This window comes from Peromyscus maniculatus, chromosome 4, assembly GCF_049852395.1.
Source record: "Peromyscus maniculatus bairdii isolate BWxNUB_F1_BW_parent chromosome 4, HU_Pman_BW_mat_3.1, whole genome shotgun sequence".
NCBI classification, from domain to species: domain Eukaryota; kingdom Metazoa; phylum Chordata; class Mammalia; order Rodentia; family Cricetidae; genus Peromyscus; species Peromyscus maniculatus.
In genome coordinates, this window is record NC_134855.1 from 74906054 (window position 1) to 74926348 (window position 20295).

The window sequence follows — 20295 nt, forward strand, 5'->3', positions numbered from 1 at the left end:
AAAAAATGTGGACAGGTATTTTATTCCTTGTTTTTCATTATCCCTTAACTTTCAAGTGTCTTTTTTTCCTAACTATTGCTTCATTATGAGGTTTTAGTAGAGAATATCTCTTCATATGCAGCCCAGAAATTCATAAAGTATTAGTATAATTTTAACATTTTGAAAGATTATTCCTTGTTTATGTTTTTGATTTAAGTAAGTAGTCCAACACTCAAGGAGCAGACACAATTTTACATCCTACTTGACCTGTTTCCTTCCTATATGTGCTTTCAACTGCTGAATCTGACTTCTTGCTACTCCATCTTTTGGTGGACAGAAAATTACATTTAGTTTTATAGTAGCTTGGGATATGTCTTTCTGATAATGGTTATTACTTATGCCATAACCCAATCATAGTCGTTTAGTTTATCTGCCAATTTATATGAAGCTATTCCTTTACATCCTTGTGATGCTATCAGTATTATTTTAAATGATATTTATACTCAATTATCACCATAGTAGCAAAATTAGTTCATTAAATTACATAATAATGTTTAAATTTTGTTCTTAATGTATGAGCTAATCAAAGATTTATCATGTCCTATTTCTCTCTATATATCATCTATCTATGTGTGTATCTACCTATTATCTATCTATCTATCTATCTATCTATCTATCTATCTATCTATCTATCTATCTATCTATCATCTCTCTATCATCTCTCTATTTCTCTATCATCTTATGTTTATACCAAAATAGATCAACTAAAATGGTCAAAAGCTAAGTCAATAGTAACACAATTTGTGAAAATTAAAAACAGAAATGCTGGGTAACTTTATTGCACATTCTAAAGAGATCAAGGTTTGTGCACAAATATAATTGTATGTGAGATGATATTTCTCTTCTCTTTTCTATTTAAATTTTAATGGTGTAAAGAAAGAACTTTTAATTTCAGAAGTCCATTTAGTATGAACGCTGTGTAGATGGCTTAGTGAGTTAAGTGCTGAATGACCTCCTCTGCCATAAAAGTAGAGGACAGCTTGAAGGTCTATACCATTTCTGGGGGCTTGCTGACATCTATTCAGGTCAAAACAGTTAGCTCAAGTTTCACTGAGAGAGTATTTCATAAACTAAAGTGTAGAATGAAAGGGAAAGAGACCTGATGTCAACCTCTGTTCTTTTTTCGACAAACTCAAGATATGTCTACACACACAGATCCAACAATGTATAAACTACCATGGGTTTCTGTCTCATAGAATAAGAGAAATAGCAATTCAGGAAACATACATTAACTTAATTATGCTCAGGTAGCATAGCACTCTCAGTACATTTACATGTCTTTTGACTGAGGTGAATGGCCAGTATTAGCCTCCTTTTACTAGAGGCAGTTGGTCCTGTTGTCAAAGATTCCATTCAGAAATTGGCACTGAGAATGTAAAGATTCCATGTTAGATTTCTTGGCAAATTGTGTTTTTTTATGTAGTTTTTTTTTCTTTTCCTTTTTTTTTCTTTATTTCAAAGTGCTTCCCTGTACCTGGAGTTTTCTCCAGTCTGGGTCAGGCCCACAGCTGTTAAGAACCAAGTAAACACACAGAAACTTATATTACCTATAAACTGTATGACCATTGTAGGCTTTTTGTTATCTAGTTCTTACTTCTTAAATTAACCCATTTCTATCAATCTATAAGTTGCCACATGGCTCGTGGCTTACTGGTACTTTATATCATGCTTCTCATGGCGGCTGGCTGGCAGTGTCTTTTGACTCAGCCTTCCACTTCCCAGAATTCTCCTCTCTGCTTGTCCTGCCTATACTATACTTCCTACTGGGCTACTGGTGAATCAGCATTTTATTTATCAATCAATCAGCACAACACATTCACAACATACAGAAAGACATCCCCAGCACTTCTCGAACTACCCTTCCCACTCTCTAGAAATCCCTCAATTAGTGAATCATCTTTTCCCCTTTATTCTGTCTATAAATCAGTATGTTCCTTTTTTTGTTCATTTCATTGCAATCTGGAGGCAGCACCAATCAGCACATGCCATCCCATGTTTTTAGTACTAACATTAGTGAAAGCTTCTTCAATATCATAAGTCATATAGCTACAGTTTTGTTATTACTTGACCTAGATTTTCTTTCTTCTGGTCTTGAGTAATCATTTCTAAAGACACTTTTCTGCTCCTTAAAATACTGCCAGTATAAATTGAGGTGCTTTTCCTGTAGCACTTGCTCATTTCCAGTACCAGTCTCTAAGCCACTGGTGCATGGGCCGGGTCATATTAAGGAAAAAGCAACCACAAATATCAGTGGTCAAATATAGTTTTTACTTTCTCAAAGAAACAGTGAGCTTTAGTAAATTCAGAACTAAGAAGTATCTGAGTACTTCACTCTAAATTACACTTAATATTATCAGAATTGAAATATGAAAGACCTGCAAATTTTGTAAGAATGTATACATTATATATTTTAAACACAAGAAATTAGAGAAGCTAAGTTTACCTGCAATTATAGAAAAGTTAAGAATATGATTTCCTCCTTCCTACTTGAGACTAATAGTATCTTTCTGTGAAAGAAGTGCAGAAAGTGAAGAACATTCATATGTAGTTACCCTTCATAGAGACTGATTTTCCTGCAGTAAATTATGCTCAAAGCTATTATCCAGCCCATCCTAGAAACACAAATGAATCACTAAAATTACATAAATTTAAATAGTTTATATTATTGAATGTTAATTAATAAGTATAATATATTACTTATTTATATATATTTTAAATTATCCATTAAGTATTGATCACTGATTTAATTTATTATAGATTGCAGATTTAATTTCATCATATATGTGAATATATGAAGAAACACATATAGAATATCTATTTATACACATACACAGTGTTTCTGTACAACACATAGTTTCAAATATATGCACAGGGCCTTCAGAAATGTTCATACATTTTAACAAAATGAGTACAATTTCTAAGGCACATATCCTAAAGAAAGCTGAAAATCAATGAAATCCAGCATGTCTTTAAACATGAAATTATGATCACATTAATTAATGCTAAGATGTGATATTTCATCTCTGAAATAATCATTGATGTAGAAATGGTTAACAATAATCTCTGATGAAAAGGCTGATGAAACTTTTGCCTTGCAGAATATAATATAAATCAAAGAAAAATTTTCTTTGGGATGATTTGTTGAAGCAATTGTACTTGCAAATTGATTATATTGGAAAGATCAGACAAGTATGAAAAGATTCATATAAAGAATGTCCTTTTAGCAGAAAAAAATCATTTATAAAAATAAAAATGTTAACCTAAACGAAAAGGAAAAAAGACAAAGAAATCTAAATGAGATTCAATATGTGTTAGTCATTGAACATGAAAGCACATGATTATTGTACATTATTAAGTAAAAGATGGCTTGGTAAGACTACTGCCACATGAAGATTCTTATGACATGTCAATGAAATTTATTATAGATTGCAGATTTATACACCATGTACAACATGAACACCATGTACACCATGTACAAATGAAACTTGGGGAAAAAGGGGTTTATTTATTCATCTTTTTTTTTCTTAGAGGCCACAATTTATCATTGAAAGAAATCAGGGCAGAAACCTGGATATAGGAACTGAAGTAGAGAACATAGAGTAATTTTGCTATACTTGTCAGCATTCTTTAGAGTAACATAACTGAAATAATTTATTTATATGTATATATGTATATATGGAATTTACTAGAATAGCATACAGGCTATGGTCCAGATAATTCAATAATGGCTGTTTTACCAACAGAAGGTACAAGAATCCAGTCGTTGTTCAGTCCATGAGACTAGATGTTTCAGCTGGTCTTCAGTATATACCATAATCCCAAAGAAGCAGGCTCAAATATCAATGAAGGAATTGATTTGTCAATGAAAGCAAGAGCCAGCAGGCAAAGATCACATCCTTTATATTCACTGCCAACAGACATTGTGATCAAAATTAATGTAATCAAAAGCTACATGTTAAAAATGTTTTTTTCTCACTTCTAATGATGTAATTAAAATAATTTCCTCATAGGTAAACTCAGCTACTTAGGTTTAAATTAATTCCAGATGTGGTCAAGTTGACAATCAAGAATATTCAAAACAAGTCTACCCATTGTCTACTTGTCACATGATCATATCTCCTTTGTCACACTTAATTTCCAAATGAAAGCAATAACTAGTCAATAATTATTCATAACATGATTTAATAATCCTTCACATAATCAAAAACACACTATAAATTTAAAAGATAAGGCAATGTACCCTGAAGGACATTCCTTTAGTATCTCAAATAAATTTGATAAACACTGGTATTCTCTTTATATTATATTACATGAAAATGAAATCTAGGAATAAAAATATAAATACCTGCATAAGCACATTTTTAAGAAAATATAAGAGAAACACTCATGCCAATTATAATCTTTATTTCTGCAACTTGTCACATGGCCTAAGCTTGCACTTATAACTGCTTCTCTCTACTATCCCTTCTGTATTTCAACTACCCTCATCAAGTACTTTAGCAGATCTTGTTTATTTTTCTGGAGGCATAACCCATACCTTCATTCCTGTACCATTTGTAATCCCTAAAGGATTAAGCTGTTATAGTTTCCCATTGGCTTTAATAACAGGACATGCTAATAGCAAGAGATGTACTAAAGGATCTCCTACACTCTAGACAAAATCTTTCTTATCTCCATTGTAGAGAAGGAATACAATTTTCCCTTTGTAATCTTGACTAATCATCCTTTCTATTCACTGTTATTCCTTTCTTAGCCGTATGGCTTAAAGGCATCAGAAGCCCAAAGTGGTGAGGAGGAAGTCTAAGCTTCTACTTCAATGGTATGTTTGCTGTGTTTCCTGGCAGGAGAAGTCCCTACTCTGGAACCAAAATTACTAGGCCAGTAGAACTTACGGTCATGGGAACAGGAACCAAAATTTTCCTAGTGGATCACTAGGGTTGATAGTGAGTGGAATTATATTCTCCTTTCCACCTAATTCCTGAACCTATGGATCCTGGGTATGGGAGAAATCATACCATATATTGGACACTAATTCAAAAACTACATCACTTCTTGGCAACACTGCTCCAGCACTTCTGGCTGTCACCATATATTTGGTGCTATGCCTGTATCTTCAGAAGTCCATTACTTTTTTCTATTAGTCCAGCCATGTAGCTGAAAATTTTCCTGTGTCCCTCCTGGCTGGTGGTCAGGACAAATCTCTTTCTTCTGACAGTACCACAGCTGCTTAGACCCAAATAAACTCACACAGGCTAGTATTAATTTTAAACTATGGCCATGGTAGGCTTCTTGTTATCTACTTCTTAAATCTTAAATTAACTCATTTCTATAAATCTATACTTTGCCATGTTCTTGTGGCTTACAGGTACTTTTACATCTTGGTTCTCATGGTGGTGACTGGTAGTGTCTCCTCTGCTCTGTCTTCTTCCTTCCTCTCTTCCTATTTAGAATGTTCCACCTAACCTTATTCTACCTCACCATTGGCCAAACACAGCTGCTTCAAAATAATAGGAAACATGATAATACCAATAGAGTCAATGATTATGTCCCCATTCTCACACTTCTATGATTATGAAGGATGTCGCATGTTCAGAAACAATACTGTGTGGAGTACTATGATGATGATTTATAAGGCTTTCAGTAAATCCATGTGCTATGTTTTTGTCAGAAGCATTACATACATAAAATAGCTTGGGATAACTCTAAGCAAACAAGTGAAAGACCTGTATGACAAAAACTTTAAGTCTTTGGAGAAAGAAATTGAAGAAGATACCAGAAAATGAAATGATCTCCTATAATTTTTGATAGGTAGGATCAACATAGTAAATGTGGCAATCTTACCAAAATCAAAACCCCAACACACTTCTTCACAGACTTCAAAAGAACAATACTCAAAAAAAAAAAAACCAGAATAGCCAAAACAATTCTGTACAATAAAGGGACATCTGGAGGCATCACTATCTCTGACTTCAAGCTATACTATAGAACTATAGCAGTAAAAACAGCTTGGTATCAGCATATAAACAGATATGTGGACCAGTGGAACTGAATTGAAGGCCCTGACACTAGTCCACACACCTATGAACACCTGGTTTTTCACAAAAAGCCAAAATAAACAATGGAAAAAGAAAGCATCTTCAACAAATGGTGCTGGTATAACTGGATGGTGGCATGTAGAATAATGCAAATAGATCCATATTTCTAGCCCTGCACAAAACTCAATGCCAAGTAGATCAAAGACCTCAACATAATTTCACTTACACTGAACCTGATAGAAGAGAAAGTGGGAAGTAGCTTTAAATGCATTGGTACAGGAGACTACTTCCTAAATATAACACTGGTAGCATAGACACTGAGAAGAGCAATTAACAAGTGGGACCTCCTGAAAATGAAAGGTTTCTGTAAGGCAAAGGACACAGTAAATAAGACAAAATTGCAGCCTATTGAATGAGAAAAGAACTTCACCAACCCTGTTTCTGACAGAGGGTTGATCTCCAAAATATATAAATAATTCAAGAAACCACAATAGAAAATACTAAATAATCAAATTAAAAAATGAGGTACAGATCTAAACAGAGAAATCTCAATAGAAGAATCTCCAAATGGTCGAAAGACACTTAAAGAATTGCTCAACATCCTTAGCCTTCAGAGAAATACAAATCAAAATAACTCAGATACCATCTTACACCTTTCAGAATGGCTAAGAACACAAACACTGATGACAGCCTGTGCTGGAGAGGATATGAAGTAAGGGGAACCCTCCTCCATTGCTGATGGGAGTGCAAATTTGTGCAGCCACTTTGGAAGTTAGTATGGTAGTTTCTCAAAAATTGGGCATTGATCTACCTCATGATCCAGTAATATTACTCTTGGGTATAAACCCAAAGGATGTACATTTATATCACAAGGACATTTGCTCAACTAAGTTCATAGCAGCATTATTTGTAATAGCCAGAACCTAGAAACAACGTTAGATGCCCCTCAACTAAAGAGTGGGTAGAAATGTGGTACTTTTACACAATGGAGTATTAGTCAGTTGTGAAAAAAAACAATGACATCGTGAAAGTTAAAGGCAAATGGATGGAACTAGAAAAAACTATCCTGGGTGAATTAACCCAGACCCAGAAAGACAAACGTGGTATGTATTCACTCATAAGTGGATATTAGACATAAATCAAAGGATAACCAGGCTATAATCCACAACCCCAGAGAAGCTATGTTATAAGGAGGACCCTAAGAGAGACATGCATAGATCCCCCTAGGAAGGAGAAATAGATAAGATCTCCTGAATAAATTGGGAGCCTGGAAGGGGAGAAGGGGAAAGGTAAGGGGAAGTGGAAAGAGAATATGAGGTAATGGGATGGTCGTGTTGGGAAAGGAACAGAGATGGAGAGGAAGAAAAGAGATAACTTGATAGAGATAACCATTATGGGTTTAGGGAGAACCCTTGTACCAGGGAATTTCCCAGGAATCCAATGGATGACCACAGCTAAGACTACAAGCAATAGTGGAGAGGGGGAATTAACTGACCTTTCATGTAATTGGACTGATGATTATGCTAATTATCATCATCATCATAGAACCTTCATCCAGTAACTGATGGAAGCAGATGCAGAGATCCATAGCTAAACACTGGGTGGAGTTCCTAGAGTCTGGTCAAAAGGAGGGAGAAGGGATTATATGAGCAAAGGGGTAAAAAGACTATGATGGGCAAAGCAACAAAGACAGCTGACCTGAGCTAGTTGCAGCTCACTGACTCTGAACTGAGAGCTGAGGAACCTGCATGGAACCTAACTAGGTAGGCCATCTTAATGTGGGTGACAGCTGTGTGGCTTAAGCAGTTTATGGAGTCACTGACAGGGGGAAAATGATTTATCCTTACTGCATGAACTGATTTTTTTTTTGGAACCCATTCATTATGGAGGGATATCTTACTCAGCCTTGATATGGGGGGAGGGCCTTGGTCCTGCCTCAACTTGATGTGCCAAACTTTGTTGATTCCCCATGGGTGACCTTACTCCCTATGAGGAGATAAATGGGGGTGGGGTGGGGGAAGATGGGAATGAGTGAGAGGAGGTGAGGGAGGGGAACTCAGGTTGGTATATAAAATAAAAAAAAAACTTTAAAATAAAAAAGATTTAATAATCTACCTGTTTATCCTATCATTTCTGTAGTATATATACATTACAACAAAAATAACCTCAAATATCTGTCAATATACAAAACTCCAAGCCAATGTGAAATATTTAAGACTAGTAGTTGCTATTTTGGTTTAAAAGGAGATTCAATTATCTATCCCTTTATGCTACTTCTATATCTCCTCTTTTTCATTTTAAAACAAAATCCCTGAATCTAATCTTCTCTGTCAGCTTTTTTCCCCTACCATTACCAAAAACAACTTCTAATCAACCCCCTTAAACTATGACAAATATCTATAACCCACCAAATGACCCCAAACCGCCTACCCCACTTCTTGGGAATATGTGATTCATGTCATTAAAATGACTTCCAACTGTCTGGGGTGACAGCATCTTTAGGGGACCCTGGAAAAAAATGGTATGATTGTCAAGTCCTAGGAGAGCTACTTGTATCATCTGTTTTTCAGATTCTGTAATGAAAAAGTTCTTGGCTTATCTCAAGGCATAGCTAAAGTAGTCGGTCAGGCTGTGCCAATTCAGCTAGCTACCATGAAATTGTCCTGAGCAGTTTATAGTCCTAAGCCAATCTTAAGTGGCATTTGACAGCTTAGTAGCATTACCATAGTCCTAGAATCATTATTGTGGGGTCCCACCCTCCTTTTGGGGACTTCAAAGGTTGCTATTACACATCGTCATGGTTCACCACAGAAAACTTAAACATTTAAAATGTCATATTCAGCAGATCTCAAAGACGTTAGAGGACCATAATTTGTTATATACATCTAGAGTACAAAAAACTTAATTCCTGTTTACCTGACAGAGACTCCAACCCAAAATCTTGTACAGAAAGCTAGATGAGGCCTTGTTATAGAACTGGTTCTCTATATGACCATTAAATCAATTCAAATAGTTGAATATACATATTATATGTTAATCTTAAAAATTTTGGTATAGTGTTTATACCTTAAGAAAAGTTTTAAAGAGTCAAAATAAAACCAAAGAATTATGATTTAGTAACAGGAGAATAGTCCCTTAATTTTGGTTTTCCTTATGTCCTATAGAAGGTAGTACTTCTGACATGAGACAGAGGTTTTGGATTTTACTTTGACAAGTATGCTTGGGCTTAGAGAAGGAGAGACCCACACTCCAATTTCAAAACCAGCTTTAAATTTTAATTGAACCTGGGCTACAGAAGGACACTTTGTATTATGTGACTGTAGAGAACACAGAAACAAACACTTGGGAAGGTTTATGAAATTTTATCCTGTTGTAAATGTGATATACCAATAGGCCAATTTACTCTTTTTCTTGGGACATTTTCTCTGGATGGTTTATCCTTTTTCTTTACATGTCTCATCTGTCCAGTGGTCTTCTCCTTAGTTGAATATCTTCATTCTCCTGGAAAGACAAAAACAAAACCCTGCCCAAACCTTAACTGGGAAGTTTCCCTTTTCGTAAGTTATATTTGATTAAATGTAAAGCATTTGTTAGTTTTATAGTTTAGTTTAGATTGAATGGTCATGATGGTTGATGAACCATCACCTCTTCTAATTAAGAGGTCCCTGTTGTTCAAATCTAATCTTTATCAGTTTTCATGGTATTCATAGATGTTCTCCTGTGGAAACAAAAGCAAACCATGTCTCCAACATAACACATATCCTGGTTTCCATCCTGAGGTTAACACATCTTTAAAGTATACAGGTTGATTTAGCATTCAGAAAATTTAACGTTAATAAAGCACTGTGTAGTCTATCTCTGGGGGGTATTTATTGTCCCTTTCTATTTATTAAGCATATCTTTTAGGGTTTTATTAGATCTTTCTATAACTGTTTGCCCTATAGGATTGTGCTGTATACCTGTAATGCATTTTATGTTGTAACATGCATAAAAATGTTTCATTTTACTAGAGGCATATGCTGAGCATTGTCAGTCTTAATTTGTACACACATTCCCATGAAGGCCATAACTTATAACAAATGTGTGATTATAGAATCAATCTTTTAATAACTCAAAGGAGTTGCCTGTTGAAATCCTGATATGCATCTGTGATGTGGTGTACATATTTTAATTTTCCAAACTCTGCAAATGAAACATGTCCATTTTTTCCAATTTTATTTCTTTGAGTACCCTCTGGTTTACTTCCTACAGGTAGTAGAGTTTGGTTATACAAGGAACAAGTAGGATATTTTCTTATAGTTTCCTTGGCTTATAATGGAAAAAATCTATTTTCAAACCTGTGCTAGTGACAATGTTTCTTTTGAGCTTCTGAGGCTCCTAACACATTCCTACCAATAGCTGACTAATTTCATCATTATCTTGTTCTAAATGACCTGGAAGACCCATATGGGATCTAATATATGTTATATATGGGATGATTTCTATCTTTGATTATTTCTTGTAACCGAATAAATGACAATGTCAATTATGTATCATCTGGAATAAGTTCAGCAGTTTCAATATGGAAAACAACTCCTTCTGCATATTGAGAGTCAGTACCTATATTAAGGGACTCTGAAAAAATCTAATAATACTGTGAAATAGCACATAATTGTGACTTTTGAACAGAATCATAAGGGTTTGGGACTACGTTTCTTAAATTTCTTGATTTATAAGCTGCCTTTCCTGATTTATTGGCATCATTATAGAATATAGGGGCTCCAGAAATTGATGTTCCCTGTACAATATGAGGAAGAGTCCAGTTAGTTCTCTCTATAAACGGAATTGTCTTGCTTTGGGGGTATTTGTTGTTAATCTCTGCCAAAAAAAATGCTGCAAGCTCTTTGCCAGTGTTAATTTTTTGCCCATAAAGAGTAAATTTCAGCATTAGTAAAAGGTACAACAATTTCTTCTGGGTCTATTTCTGTTAATTGATGAAGTCTTAATCTTCCTTTTAGAATCAACTCAGAAAGTTTTCTACATAGGTCTTTAATTTTTTACTCTGCTTGTGTGGTAAAAATATCCATTATAACATGATATTATATCTCTGCATCAAAATTTCTATAAAAGAATATAGCACAAATCTTAGAATGTCTTATTAATTAAAAAACAAACTTGGAGCCAGATATTGGGGTGAATGCTGAATGATCAGAAAAGCAGAACAAGACAGAACAAGACACAGCTTCCTCACCTCACCAATTCCTCAACTGATCCTTTTTCCTCAGACTTGAAGCCTCTCTGCTGAACTGTGCTGCTCAAAAGCCTAAAAGCTTAACCAGCTCTAAGTTCCTCATCCTCATGCCATATATACCTTTCTGCTTCCTGCCATCACTTCCTGGGATTAAAGGCGTGAGTCACCATGCCTGGCTATTTCCAGTGTGGCTTTAAACTCACAGAGATCTGGATGGATCTCTGCCTTCCAAGTGATAGGATTAAAGGCTTGTGTGCCACCACTTTCTGGCCTCTATGTCTAGTGGCTGTTCTGTTCTCTGACCCCAGATAAGTTTATTAGGGTACACAATATTTTGGGGAGCATAACATCACCACAGAAGAATGTGTAGAATGTACAATAAACAGGATGCAGTAAAGCTCTTGATTCAAATGATCCACATTTGCATCCTGCAATTTCTTTTCTACCAAAGCCAATTCACTCTCAGCTTAAGTTGATATTTTTATTGGACTATTTAAGTCCTTATAAGGTTGTAAGGTTTGAAACAAATTACTCAGTTCTTGAGTTGTTAATCCAATTGTGGGCCATAACCAGTTAATATCTCCCAACAATTTTTGAAAATCATTAATAGTTTGCAATTGATTTCTTCTGATTTGTACCTTTTTGGTTGAAGATTTTGTACACATATTTTATATCCTACATAATTAATAGAATCTCCTGTTTGTATTTTTTAGGAGCAATTTGTAATTCCCAAGAGGCAACATTTTCTTTACTTTATCAAATATTTTCTCCAAAATATCTACCTTGAATCAGCTAGTAAGATATCATCTATGTAATAGTATTATTTCCAACAGCTGTCATAACAAATATTGGCACAGAGTGAAACTGTTTTACATTCTTTGTGGGAGAATATTCCACTGATATCTCTTAACAGGTTGAGAATTATTATAAGTGGGCACTGTGAAGGCAAATTTTTCTCAGTCCTTTTCTTGTGAAAGTATAGTGAAGAAACAACCTTTTAAATCAATAACTATAATAGACCTTCCTTCAAGTAATAGAGAAAGAAGAAGGATTCTAGGCTATACGGAGTCCAATGGTTGAATTACTTTTGTAATAGCTTTCAGATATGTTACAATTCTCCATTTTCCAGATTTCTTTTTAATAACATACAGGAAAATTATAAGGACCGTTCCATTCTTCAATATGTTGAGCAATTAGTTGCTCCTCTACCAGCTGGTATAAGGCCTGAAATTCAGATATCAACGCCATTGTTCCATCCAGGCAGTTTTGTCTGTTAGCCATTTTAAAGGTATGGCTATTGGTGCCTTTAAGAGATCATTAGCTGCTGTGCCCTGTTTTTATACAACTTGAACTATCAGTGACTGTTCATTATAAAATGTTTTAATATATTTTCCAAAAATATGTATTAGTTTATGTTTTGTTTCTAAGACTGGAGGAATGTTAGTTTGGGTATTCCATTGCTGTAACAAATCTCATCACCATAAATTCATTGCTTTTTAGCCACATGTGGCTTTAAATTTTCTCTTTGTCTTTCTGGCCCTATCCTTTTTACCCATCTTGTGCTTTGTATTAACTGAGATAAAGTTCTAATCCTTAAAAGCTGAACATTTACCTCCTGAAGAGGCAAATTTCGATACCAAGATTCTGGTGCAATTATTATTAGATCTGACCCTGTGTCTACAAGACTTTCAATTGCAATGTCATTTATTTGTATTTTGGGCTTTGTTCTTTGATCACTTATATAAGTTTGCCAAAATATTTGCTTTATGATTTTTCCTGAAATTTTTGTTTTATCTTTTAATGCTATTCTATCATCCAGATCAGTAAGGATTTTTACATTTGCCTTAGGTCCTTTAAATCTTAGGAGGAGTTTTCCTCATGGTGACTGTTCAGGTATGGCTCTTTTCAAAATGGGTTGGAGTGTCCCACATCAATTAGCAATCAAGAAAATGCCATAGAGACATTTCCATAAACTTGTCTCACAGAGCCACTTCTGCATTCAGATTTTCCTGTCTCCATGATTGTCAAGTTCACAAAAATATTAACAATCATATATTATATTAATATTACATAAACCTAAATATTTTCTATATCCCTCCAAAAGTTAACAACAAACATGACCAAAATCAATAAAGAATATTTCCACTTCAAAAAATATATTCATACTTCTTCCACTCCAACTAAAAAGTATGTCTTAAAATTATTTATAAATAAGTATAATTTTAAAGACACTACTAATAGCAGAATGTTTTCAATAATCATGGAGGCATCAAAATTATTACATTGTCAAAATATTAAAATAATGTTTTTATTTCACATATTTCTTAGCCTCTCAAGAATAGTATCATTTATTTATGTTGAATATTTGAATAGCTGTGGAATCCACCCAACTCCCTAATCAGTAATGTGAACATGTCCATGATTAAATCAAAGCATACATTGTGTGTGCCTCTGTATGTTGGGCTCTCTTCTTATTTAACTAACCCTGTATGATTTTCACTCAAAACAAATTATTGCTCATGCATTGAAAGGGCAATGAGCAATTAGAATATAATTGATCCAACTGAGCATCAGACTTCACTCTTGTGTTCAGGAAAATGGTTTTGAAATAATCTTAGCCATTAGCAATTTCACCTAATTCAGAAGACATTTTCCTGAAAATGAGAGCACTATTGACTTAAATGAGAGTTAACTACAATCACCAACACTACAAACCTCAGAGCCTCTCAGATAGTTTAAATACAACCTTGTTAATTAAAAAGTAAAATGTCTGTAAGTTAACAAATTATGAATTATTTGCATATTTTGTTACATTTCAAATTGTATGCATTATTTTTGCTTTTGTCTTTTTTTTTGTAAATTTATTTTACAACATCATTTATTTCAACATAATAGCCACAGAGTCCCCTGTTCTCCCACTCTCGCCCCCTTCCCCCTCCCCCCACCCCACCCCCCATTCCCACCTCCTCCGGATCAAGGTCTCCCCCGAGGACCCGGATCGACCTGGTAGACTCAGTCCAGCCAGGTCCAGTCCCCCTCTCCCAGACTGAGCCAAGCGTCCCTGCATAGGTCCCAGGATTCAAACAGCCAACTCATGCAACGAGCCCAGGACCCGGCACCAACACACAGCTGCCTCCCAAACAGATCAAGCCAAATGACTGTCTCACCCGTTCAGGGGGCCTGATCCAGTTTGGGGCCCCTCACCCCTTGGTTCATAGATCCTGTGCTTCCATTCATTTGGTTATTTGTCCCTGTGCTTTATCCAAACTTGGCTTCAACAATTCTCGCTCATATAAACCCTCTTCTTTCTCACTAATTAGAATCCCAGTACTCCACCAGGGGCCCAGCCGTGGATGTCTGCATCCAGATTCCTCAGACCTTCCTTGGATGGGGTTTATGGCACAACTAACAGGGTGTCTGGCCATCCCATCACTGGAGTAGGTCAGTTCCTGCCGTCTCTCGACCATTGCCAGCAGTCTTTTGTGGGGGTATCTTTGTGGATCTCCGTGGGCCTCCCTAGCTCTCTGCTTCCTCCCCTTCTCATGTGGTCTTCATTTAACATGGTCTCCTATTTCTTGTTCTCCCTCTCTTTTCTTGATCCAGCTAGGATCTCCCACTCTCTTTCCCTCGACCATTGCCCTTCATTGTTCCCACTCATGACCAGGTTGTTCATGTAGATCTCATCCATTTCTCCGTGTTTATTTTGGGTCTCGTTTTCCAGGTAGCCTCACTAGTGATGTGAGTAGCAGTCCAGTCATCCTTGTTCCACATCTAGCATCTTCCTATGAGTGAGTACATACCATATTTGTCTTTCTGAGTCTGGGTCACCTCACTCAGGATGATTTTTTCTAGATCGATCCATTTGTCTGCAAACCGTATGATGTCATTGTTTTTCTCTGCTGAGTAGTATTCCATTGTGTATATGTGCCACAATTTATTTATCCATTCTTCAGTTGAAGGGCATCTAGGTTGTTTCCAGGTTTTGGCTATTACAAACAATGCTGATATGAACATAGCTGAACAAGTGCTCTTGTGGTATGATTGAGCATTTCTTGGGTATATGCCCAAAAGTGGTATAGCTGGATCTTGGGGGAGATTGATTCCCAATTTTCTAAGAAAGCGCCATATTGATTTCCAAAGTGGTTGTACAAGCTTGCATTCCCACCAGCAGTGGAGGAGAGTTCCCCTAGTTCCACAACCTCTCCAGCATAAAGTGTCTTCAGTGTTTTTGATCTTAGCCACTCTGACAGGCATAAGGTGGTATCTCAGAGTTGTTTTGATTTGCATTTCCCTGATGATTAGGGATGTTGAGCAATTTCTTAAATGTCTTTCAGCCATTTGGGTTTCCTCTGTTGAGAATTCTCTGTTTAGTTCTGAAGCCCATTTCTCAATTGAACTGTTGGTTGTTTTGTTGTCTAATTTCTTGAGTTCCTTATATATTCTGGATATCAGTCCTCTGTCACCTGTGGGGTTGGTGAAGATCTTTTCCCGTTCTGTAGGCTGTCGCTTTGCCTTGTTGACCGTATCCTTTGCTCTACAAAAGCTTCTCAGTTTCAAGAGGTCCCATTGATTGATTGTTTGTCTCAGTGTCTGCGCTACTGGTGTTATATTTAGGAAGTGATCTCCTATGCCAATGCCTTCAAGACTACTTCCTACTTTCTCTTCTAGCAGGTTTAGAGTAGCTGGATTAATGTTGAGGTCTTTTATCCACTTGGACTTAAGTTTTGTGCACGGTGACAGATATGGATCTATTTGCAGCCTTCTACACTTTGATATCCAGTTATGCAAGCACCATTTGTTGAAGATGCTTTCTTTTTTCCATTGTACACTTTTGGCTTCTTTGTCAAAAATTATATGTCCATAGGTGTGTGGGTTAATGTCAGGGTCTTCAATTCGATTCCATTGGTCCACATGTTGGTTTTTATGCCAATACCAAGCTGTTTTTATTACTGTAGCTCTATAGTAGAGCTTGAAGTCAGGGATTGTGATGCCTCCAGAAGTTGTTTTATTGTACAGGTTTCTTTTAGCTATCCTGGGTTTTTTGTTTTTCCATATGAAGTTGAGTATTATTCTTTCCAGGTCTGTGAAGAATTGTGTTGGTATTTTGATGGGGATTGCATTGAATCTGTAAATTGCTTTTGGTAAGATTGCCATTTTTACTATGTTAACCCTGCCTATCCATGAGCATGGGAGATCGTTCCATTTTCTGAGATCTTCTTCAATTTCTTTTTTCAGGGACTTAAAGTTCTTGTCATATAGGTCCTTCACTTGCTTGGTTAGTGTTACCCCAAGGTATTTTATGTCATTTTTGGCTATTGTAAAGGGTGATGTATCTATAATTGTCTTCTCAGCTTCTTTGTCCATTGTATATAGGAGGGCTACTGATTTTTTTGAGTTGATCTTGTATCCTGCTAAGTTGCTGAAGGTGTTTATAAGCTTTATCAATTCCTGGGTGGAATCTTTGGGGTCACTCAAGTATACTATCATGTCATCTGCAAATAGGGAGAGCTTGACTTCTTCCTTTCCAATTTGTATCCCCTTAATATCCTTATGTTGTCTTATTGCTCTGGCTAGAACTTCAAGTACTATATTGAATAAGTAGGGGGAGAGTGGACAGCCTTGCCTCGTTCCTGATTTGAGTGGAATTGCTTTTAGTTTCTCTCCATTTAATTTGATGTTGGCTGTTGGTTTGCTATATATTGCCTTTATTATGTTTAGGTATGTTCCCGTATTCCTGATCGCTCCAAGACTTTTATGAAGGGATGTTGGATTTTGTCAAATGCCTTTTCTGCATCTAGTGAGATGATCATGTGGTTTTTTTCTTTGAGTTTGTTTATATGGTGTATTACATTGATGGACTTTTGTATGTTGAACCACCCTTGCATCCCTGGGATGAAACCTACTTGATCATGGTGGATAATTGTTCTGATGTGTTCTTGCAGTCTGTTTGCCAATATTTTATTGAGTATTTTTGCATCAATGTTCATGAGGGAGATCGGTCTGTAGTTCTCTTTCTTTGTTGCATCCTTGTTTGGTTTAGGAATCAGTATAATTGTAGCCTCATAGAAGGAGTTTGGTAATGTTCCTTCTGTTTCTATTATGTGGAACAATTTAGAGAGTATTGGAATTAACTCTTCTTTGAAGATCTGGTAGAATTCTGCGCTGAAACCATCTGGTCCTGGGGTTTTTTGGTTGGGAGACTTTTAATGACTGTTTCTATTTCCTTAGGGGTTATTGGGCTATTTAAATAGTTTATCTGGTCTTGATTTAATTTAGGTATGTGGTACTTATCCAGAAAAATGTCCATTTCTTTTAGGTTTTCCAGTTTTGTGGAGTAGAGGTTTTCGAAATATGACCTTATAATTCTCTGGATTTCCTCAATGTCTGTTGTTATGTCCCCCTTTTCATTTCTGATTTTGTTGATTTGGATTCTCTCTCTCTGTCTTTTGGTTAGTTTGGATAAGGGCTTGTCTATCTTGTTGATTTTCTCAAAGAACCAACTCTTTGTTTCATTAATTTTTTGTATTATTCTCTTAGTTTCTAATTTATTTATTTCACCTCTCACTTTGATAATTTCCTGGCGTCTATTCTTCCTGGGAGACTTTGCTTCTTCTTGTTCTAGAGCTTTCAGGTGTGCTGTTAAGTCACTAGTGTGAGATTTCTCCAACTTCTTTATGTGGGCATTTAGTGCTATGAATTTCCCTCTTAGCACTGCTTTCATAGTGTCCCATAAGTTTGGGTATGTGGTGTCTTCATTTTCATTGATCTCTAGGAAGTCTTTCATTTCTTTCTTTATTTCTTCCTTAACCCATTGGTGATTCAGTTGAGCATTATTCAGTTTCCATGAGATTGTAGGTTTTCTGTAGTTTTTGTTGTTGTTGAAATCTAACTTTAAACCATGGTGGTCTGATAGAACACAGGAGGTTATTCTAATTGTTTTGTATCTGTTGAGATTTGCTTTGTGGCCAAGTATGTGGTCGATTTTAGAGAAAGTTCCATGGGGTGCTGAGAAGAATGTATATTCTTTCTTGTTAGGATGGAATGTTCTGTAGATATCTATTAGGTCCAATTGGGTCATGACATCAGATAAGTCCTTTATTTCTCTGTTAAGTTTCGATTTGGGAGATCTGTCCAGTGGTGAAAGTGGGGTGTTGAGATCTCCCACTATTAATGTGTGGGGTTTTATATGTGGTTTAAGCTTTAGTAATGTTTCTTTTACATATGTGGGTGCCCTTGTGTTTGGGGCATAAATGTTCAGAATTGAAACTTCATCTTGGTGGATCTTTCCTGTGATGAGTATGTAATGTCCTTCTTGATCTCTTTTGATTGATTTTAGTTTGAAGTCTATTTTGTTGGATATCAGGATGGCTACCCCTGCTTGTTTCTTAAGACCATTTGATTGGAAAGTCTTTTCCCAGCCTTTTATTCTTAGGTAGTGTCTGTCTTTGAATTTGAGATGTGTTTCTTGTATGCAGCAGAAAGTTGGGTTCTGCTTTCGTATCCATTCTGTAAGTCTATGTCTTTTTATAGGTGAATTAAGTCCGTTGATATTAAGGGATATTAATGACCAGTGATTCTTCATCCCTGTTATTTTTGGTGGTAGTGTGTGTGTACTTCCCTTCTTTGGGGTTTACTGTTGTGGCTTTATCTATTGCCTGTGTTTTCGAGGGTGTATCTGACTTCCTTCGGTTGGAATTTTCCTTCTAGTGCTTTCTGTAGGGCTGGGTTTGTGGATAGGTATTGTTTAAATCTGGCTTTGTCTTCGAATGTCTTGTTCCTTCCGTCTATGATGATTGAAAGTTTTGCTGGGTATATTAGTCTGGGCTGACATCTATGGTCTCTTAGTGTTTGCATTACATCTGTCCGGGTCCTTCTGGCTTTCAAAGTCTCCATTGAGAAATCAGGTGTTATTCTGATGGGTTTACCTTTATAGGTCACTTGGCCTTGTTCCTTGGCTGCTCTTAATATTCTTTCTTTATTCTGTACATTTAGTTGTTTAATTATTATGTGTCGAGGGGACTTTTTTGGGGGGTCTAGTCTGTTTGGTGTTCTATAGGCTTCTTGTATCTTCATAGGCATTTCCTTCTTTAAGTTGGGAAAATTTTCTTCTATAATTTTGTTGAATATATTTTCTGTGCCTTTGAGTTGGTATTCTTTACCTTCTTCTATCCCTATAATTGGTAGGTTTGGTCTTTTTATGGTGTCCCAGATTTCTTGGACATTTTGGTTCATGACTTTGTTGGCTTTAGTGTTTCCTTCGACTGATGGAACTATTTCTTCTACTGTATCTTCAATGCCAGAAATCCTCTCTTCCATCTCTTGCATTCTGTTGGTTATACTTGCATCCGAAGTTCCTGATCTTTTACTCAGGTTTTCTATTTCCAGCATTCCCTCTGTTTGTGTCTTTTTTATTTTTTCAATTTCCCTTTTCAGTTCTTGGACTGTTTTCTTTGTTTGTTTCATTGCTTTTTCATGATTTTCTTTCAGTGCTTTATTGTTTTCTTCCAGGACTTTAATGTTTTCTTCCAGGACTTTATTGTTTTCTTGGAGGGCTTTATTGTTTTCTTCTAATTTGTTTGCCCTTTCCTCTAGTTGTTTATAGCGTTCTTCCAATTTTCTTGTCTTTTCCTCTACACAAGCCTCTACCTTCTTCATGAAGTTACTCATAAGGCTACTTTCTTCTGCTTCTTTCAATTTTTGGTGTTCAGGTCTAGGTGTTGGAGGCGAGCTAGGTTCTGGTGATGCTGTATTGCTCTTCATTTTGCTGTCTGTACTTCTGCCTTGACGTCTGCCCATCTCCTTGTGGTTCCTTCTTGGTCTTATCAGTGTACTTGTTTCACAAAGAGCTGACAGATTCAGGAAGACTCTCTCTCTTGTCCAAAAGGGAGTTCTCTTGTCCAACTCTTTGGTCCAGAAGGGAAGTCAGGGGCAGCCTCTGGTCCAGAATGGCAGTCGGGGACAGGCTGGGAGCTGGGGGCCAGTCTCTAAGTC